Source organism: Serinus canaria, chromosome 20 (genome assembly GCF_022539315.1).
Source record: "Serinus canaria isolate serCan28SL12 chromosome 20, serCan2020, whole genome shotgun sequence".
Lineage (NCBI taxonomy): Eukaryota > Metazoa > Chordata > Aves > Passeriformes > Fringillidae > Serinus > Serinus canaria.
The window spans coordinates 5,002,090-5,009,387 of record NC_066333.1 but is presented as its reverse complement, the minus strand read 5'-3'; the positions used below and the strand labels follow the sequence as shown (position 1 = coordinate 5,009,387).

Genomic DNA, 7,298 nt, shown 5'->3' with positions numbered 1-7,298 from the left:
AAATTTCATCTTCCAGTTGCAAAAGACAGGAATTGGAAAGCTCCAGAGCCTCCTTATCCATCAGAGATGTAAAGGAGAATGAGCGCTGTGACTGTCTCCTGATACCTTCTAGTGCCAGGCCAAGGATTTCTTAGAGCAAAGAATCAAAGCAGAGTGCTGAGCTGTAATATGAGGGGTATTGAAGAGCAAGAGGATATTCTACTTTCCCTCCTTCCTTCCTTCCTTCCTTCCTTCCTTCCTGGGGATTCCTGGCAGTTAAGCTGAGCTTAAAAACACAGAAAGATCAGGAAGCTTTTTGAGTGGATGGGGCCTCTGGCACGTACACTTCAGTCTGGTGAGCATTCTGGTGAGTGCTTTGCAGTGTGGGAGGTTCCATGCTGACACCAACAAGTCTTCCAACCCTCAGTGCTATTCTGGCTCAAATGGAAGCCCCCATCTGTTTTTATCCTCAGGAATCTCCCTGCATAGCAGGGCCATCCTTGGATGTGAAGCTACAGCTGATCAGATGTTACTGGCTCTTCTTCAGTAGGTGGCAAACAAGAGGCTGAGTGTGGAAAACTCCTTCCTGAAAACTGCACCACTGTCTCAAGGGTGAGAAGCCAAAAAAAAAAAGCAAGGCAAAGAGCAAATAGATCAGTCTGTACTGCACCTAAAGGCAAGCTTTGGTTTATAGGCGAAAATGAGATTTATGTTATCAGCCTGGTTCTTTAATGGTTGTTTGCTGGCAATGCAAACCCATCACTTCATGGAGTATGACTGGCAATCCCCTCTGAAGAAAGAGCTCTGATTGGAAAAGCAGAGCTTGATTCAGGTCAGGCTTGAGGTATGCACCCAAAATACTGAAGGCTTTGAGAAGAGGATCAGCACAGAGAGAGGAACTTGCTGCAAGTAATTTAATCAATTAATTTAGCCTGTTTCTTTTTCTCCTTGCTTGCAAAATGTTCACAGGCTGATGACAATTTCTCCAAATTTATTTCTCATTCAAATTTACTCAATGGTATCTTTTGCACTTTTAAAAATAAATAATATTGACTGATTACAAACAATTCTCTGTGAGGACATGCTGTTCAGTATGCAAAATATGGTCTGATTTAGCTAATGACTTGGTCACATGGATCACACAGCATCATTTCTCCTCTGCAAGTGACAGCTATAAATCTTGCAAGTCAGGAAGAAAATCAGAATTCATCAGTGGTGCAGACACTAAGGGAACAGGATCCAATAAACAGGTTAAGGGAGTTAGAAACTTGGAGCATCCTAGAGGAAAAATTAGCCTTCCTGAGATTTACTGGCTGTGTGTAGAGTTTATATTTAACTTTCTTTCCTTCCCTATCTCAGACAGTGGTCTGCAGCAGGGAGACAGAAATGCCCTTTAATCTTTGTATATCCTAACTAGTTCCAAACCTTTCAAAATTGCAGAATGGAAACTGATGGCAAGAGAAGAAACATACAGAATCCAGCCAAATCTTGGATTTACCTTCATGCTGTCCAACCAGCATGTTCTCAGCCACAGTGGAAAGGATTCTGCTTTGCTGTTGCTACAAGCCAATAGCAAGATTTCTACAGCCTGGTGGAAACAAAAAACACGCACAAGAATTGTAGCTAAAGGAGAGACTAAGTGTCATTGAAGAGCTTGTTCTGAGCTGAAGGATTTTACACCAAAACCCTTCCCTCAGGTCCTTGAAGTTTGTGCATAGTTCAAAAAGCATGGAGCAGTGGAGCTCATGGGAGGGACAGAGCTCCTTCTCTGCAGTGCATGGGAAGGTGCAGCTGCTGATTCCCAGTGCCAGAGGCTGCTGTGGGTGGGTTAAATCACCACTTGGCAGGAAAGACATCCACTGAATTAATGCCACTTGGTGGTAACCCATGGCCCAGACAATCTCCCAAGCTTCCTTCCTTTGTGACTGGTCACTACATAAGAGATCCCCAAATCCTCCTTGCCCAGGTCCTGGCCAAAACCCAATTTATTTCATCCAGGCTTCCATCTCCTGAGACTCTTCCAAGAAAAGGATAACCCAAGTGACTTTTAAATGCAGGCACTTGTAGTTCTTTGTTTGCCTTTGTTTACCTGGTTCTGTACAAGTGGAAGTCAATTCCCTCAAATATTTGCATGGCATGACACCAGGAAAAGGTGTGAGTGCAGATCATGCAAATCAAACTGATACCTGAGCCAAGGCTGCAGTGTCATTTCTCCTCCTGCAGCATCACCAAGGCTGGTCTGGCCTTCTCTGGAATGCAGGACTGGAATTAGGCTGAGATGTGGGCAAAGTGTGGACGAGCAGTATTGCAAACCAAAGGCGACTCTGACGAAGAGGAGAGAATGATGCACCTGACTCCAGGGATATCAGAAGGCTGATTAATTCCTTTATTATACTGTACTATGTACATTTCATCTGAACTGAATCTGCCAAGCACTCACTCTGCACACACCTGCTCACACTGCCCAGAACCTGGGACTGTCACCTGACAATCCACACACACACCTGGCCCTGACAGGCCAAGGAAACAAAAACCATCACTTTGAGTGAACAATCATTCCACTTTGGCACAAACACAGGCACAAGTGATAAGAATTGTGCTTTCATTCTCTGAGGTTTAGAGAATGTGACACCCAGAAATATTCTCTGGTGGAATTGTGCCTTGCTTTTCTCTGTGAGGAGCAATGTGGCAGCAGAGCAGCACGGAGAGCCCTGCAGGGCTGGGTGGGACAGGCTGCTCAGCCCTGCCTGCACAGGGAGCCTCTGGGGCTGTCTGCTCACTGCAGGGCTCTTCCCTAACTCCACCTTAGAGCCAAACCCAGCTACACAAACCTGAGATAGTGTCACCAGCTAAAAGCTCAGAGCCTTTTGAATCCATAGTGTCACCAGCTAAAAGCTCAGAGCCTTTTGAATCCATAGTGTTCTCACCAGGACAGGGTATTTGGAAGCAGCTGTTAAGTTGTGGGAGTGTGTACACACACACAGAAATCCAAGTGGAATTCTGAATGGTAAGAAACGTGGTTTCTCTTTTAAAAATGCACCTCCCACCCTCTTTTTTTTTTTTTTTTTGCAGTTTCACCCTAATGTCACATTCCACTTCCACTACTTTCCCCTTCCAAAGAAAGCAAGCATGTCCCATTTCCAGCACAATGCTTACTCAGTGCCTGCTTCCCAGTGCTGATGGCTTTCTCAGATGGGAGATGCTGTGCTAGGCAGCAACCAAATGAAAAAAAAAAAAACAAAATAAACAATTAATGGGCAGGATTCATTGTTTTTTACATGCCTTAATATTTGACTTTCCAGATTGGCACCATGGGAAACCCAACACTTGATAAAGAGCAGTGCATATGGTGAATGTGGGGGACAAATTTTGAAGCTGTAATTCAGGTAAGTGAGAAATGAGAGGGTTTTTTCCTTCCTCTTTTTTTTTTCTTTTTTTTTTTCATTTCTTTCTTTTTTTTTCTTTTTTTTGTCTATTTTCAGGCAATGGTTTTAGAGCACAGATCATCAAGTCCATATCAAGGAGAATTTCTGGGGTAATGCTTTCCAGCCTTGACTCTCAGATTAGTACCTATTTTTTAAATAGTACCTTAAAATGTCTTAGCTGTATAAGTACATCAGAGCTCAATGTTTCCCTTGTGGATTAAACAAAACTTAGTATGATTAAATTTTTTTTTTTTTTTTTAGTATTTCCAACTATGTATTGGGCAAAGGGAAAAAATCAAAGTAACCATCAATTCACCTTTTTGTCATTTACAATGATTATTTTGCTATCTGATTACATTTTCTTAATTAATCTCTCTACATATTAGCTGTTCTTTATTAAAGGTAAGTTTGTAGAGGACTAAACCATACAATAGAATCATGTTAAATTGAATATCACAGTAAAATCTCAATGACCAGAAGTGTTTTCCTTTGTTTTAGAAATCAATGGATATTTAATTAACATGGGGTAAGAACTCTTGCAGTTAGAAGAATCCCTACAGATTACATGAAATCATTATTACAGGTTAATTGAGAACACAGATACTTCTGAATAATTTCAAAGTTTTCTATAAACAAGGATGAAGTGAAATATTCTCTTTTCCAACAGGGTGCAAAAATTGATGTTTTATCCCCAACATGCTCCTAACCTGGGCACTCAGGCACCCACTCAGCAGAGGCAGAGGACTGCTCAGAGGTTGAAGGAATGCACACTGATGCCATTTCCTGAGGAATTGGGCAATTCTTCCTGGCAGGAGCTGCTGGTTACCAGAGACTGTGTTTGCTGAAGGTGGGAACACCCATGTGAGCAAAAAGCACTCTTCCCATGAGCACTGACTGAACTCTGACACGCTAAAAATCCTTAAGAATTTTCCAAATTTTCACTACTGCTTATTTTGATTTGGGGTTGTCCAGCCTGTCTGTCCATCCAGCCTGTCTGTCCATCCAGCCCTTGATCCCCCTGGGGAAGACCTGACCCCCCAAGAGGGACTGTTGGATCACTTAAAGGATGTCACACAAAGAGATATTCCATGGGAGATTGGTGCCTACCACTGACACTTGGTTGATAAGCCTTGTTCTTAATTCCTCTGGTTTTCACCCCAAGGAAATCTAAGAATGTTTTCACACATAGAGTGTTTCCAAGAAAATGCTAAGGCAGCATCAAATATTTGGGAGAGGAATTAAGGAAGGTTTGTTCAAGACAAGTAGAAAGAATCATGAGAAAAACAGTGCTGAAAGAAGGAATATTTCTGAGAATTCTGGAAATTCCCATTGCTGCTATCAGTGCATGGCCTATATTGTTACACTTGTGTGTTAAATAAAGGCAGTGTGATATATAAAGGCACTTTTCAGGTAAAAGTAATACATGTCCTTTGTTTTGGTACTCTGAATTTTCAGCACAGCAGGGGTAGACTTGCCCAGAGGAGTTGGGAGTACATCCTCCCTGAAAGTGCTCCAGGATAGGTTGGACAGGCCTTGGAGCAATCTGGTTTGGTGGAAGATGTCCCTGCCCATGGCAGGTGTTTGGACATGACCTTTAGGGTCCCTTTCAACCCAAACCATTCACTAATTCCTTGCTTTTTTTGAAGGGAAGAAAATAATCCTTTTCTTTCTTGCTACAAAGAGTGTTTATACCATATAAAGAAATAAGTGACTTTATTATTTTTAAAATAATTTTGATTTATTAATTAAAAATGGTGACTATAGGGTGATTGTCACTGACATATTTTCTGAAAAATATCTTTGCTAGGATTTTTCTCCTGAGAAGCCTCAGAAAAGAAATGAAAACAATAACTATCTGATGGCTGTGGAATGTGGTCTGGAGATGGTTTACCAACAAGTGCAGCTTTGATTGGTCTCATGTGGACTGTTTTTACTTGATGGCCAATCCTGGTCCAGCTGGGTCAGGCTCTCAGAGTCTGTCATGGGTTTTTTATGATCATCCCTTGCTAGCCTTCTGATGAAATCCTTTCTTTCTATTATTTTAGTTTAGTTTTAATATATAATTTTAATATAATAAAATAAATATAATATAGTATGATACAACATGATATGATGTAATGCAATGTAATATAATATAATAAAATAAAATAAATATAATATAGTATGATACAATATGATGATATAATATAATATATAATATAATATAATATAATATAATATAATATAATATAATATAATATAATATAATATAATATATATAATATATATAATATCATATAATAATATCATATAATATAATATAATATAATATAATATAATATAATATAATATAATATAATATAATATAATACAATATATAATTTATCAGCCTTCTGGAACATGGAGTCAAGATTCTCGTCTCTTCCTTTTTCCTGGGGACCCACAAACACTGCCACAGGTGATGCTGGTTTTGGGGAGGAAAACCACTCAAATTCCCATTTCTCCCCTGCTCCAAGCTGCCTGAGACAACAGCATGTGCTCTCCCAGTGCTGTCAGGGAGGGGCTAGGAATCCAGCATCCTTAATCACAGCTCCAGAGAGGGCTGGGGAGGATCCAGCATCCTTAATCACAGCTCCAGAGAGGGCTGGGGAGGATCCAGCATCCTTAATCACAGCTCCAGAGAGGGCTGGTGAGGATCCAGCATCCTTAATCACAGCTCCAGAGAGGGCTGGGGAGGATCCAGCATCCTTAATCACAGCTCCAGAGAGAGCTGGGGAGGATCCAGCATCCTTAATCACAGCTCCAGAGAGGGCTGGGGAGGATCCAGCATCCTTAATCACAGCTCCAGAGAGGTCTGGGGAGGATCCAGCATCCTTAATCACAGCTCCAGAGAGGGCTGGGGAGGTTCCAGCATCCTTAATCACAGCTCCAGAGAGGGCTGGGGAGGATCCAGCATCCTTAATCACAGCTCCAGAGAGAGCTGGGGAGGATCCAGCATCCTTAATCACAGCTCCAGAGAGGGCTGGGGAGGATCCAGCATCCTTAATCACAGCTCCAGAGAGAGCTGGGGAGGATCCAGCATCCTTAATCACAGCTCCAGAGAGGGCTGGGGAGGATCCAGCATCCTTAATCACAGCTCCAGAGAGGTCTGGGGAGGATCCGGGGAGCAGCAGAAGGGGAGTGCAGAGCTGATGTGGATGGGAGGCATTGTTGGTGCCAGGGCTGGGGGCTGCACACGTCAGTCCTGCCCTGCCACTGCCAGAGCAAAGCCCAGATTATGGATGGGCTGTGGGGCACAGTGCTGGCCATGGACTCTATCAGAGAGCCAGCTGCAGATTAACCTCCTGGCCCCTCGTCAGGACTGGGCTCCTGCACCATCCATTACCAGGGTGGGATGGGGAGGAGGGGAGCTGGGCCAGTCTCACCACACGCTGCTCTGTGTCCTGCTGGAGGTTTTGTTTTGCTTTCTTCACTGGCTTCTAGGGTGAGAATTCTTGGAGTCTTTATTTACTGCCAAGAGGAAGCACTGTGTGACTGTGGAAATACCTGTCGCCTAATTAAATTGTCCACAGAGGAATTTTGGAAAGCGCTTCTAATTCAGGAGCTTAATTTAGGCTAGGCCTGTGCACTGCAGCTTTCTGTCTTATTATTAGATGGAATTTTAATCACTGCAGATCTCCCCCCACCCCCAGCATTTTTTTCCTCTCTCCCCATCTCCTAACAACCTGATTCTGGCACAATTCCCTTCCCCTTTAACCCTCCTGAGCTAAAAATAATATCCTCTTGGAACTAGCCAAAAAGAAAAAAAGAAAAAAAGGGGGGAAGGGGGAAAACAAAGGAGCAAGCAAGCACTGAACCAGAGGTGTTTAATTAGCAGGAGTGAACTGGAGATGGGTTCAGCAATCATTTTACAGC

At 42.6% G+C, this 7,298-nt stretch overlaps 1 long non-coding RNA gene across 1 annotated transcript; it reads left to right on the top strand.

Annotated features, from left to right (window-relative positions):
- The first annotated feature begins 2,814 nt into the window (after positions 1–2,814).
- Positions 2,815–4,781, top strand: LOC108962452 (uncharacterized). The gene is made up of 3 exons (XR_001991075.3): positions 2,815–2,986; positions 3,282–3,365; positions 4,072–4,781. It is a non-coding gene; the product is annotated as an uncharacterized LOC108962452 (long non-coding RNA).
- Positions 4,782–7,298: the final 2,517 nt, after the last annotated feature.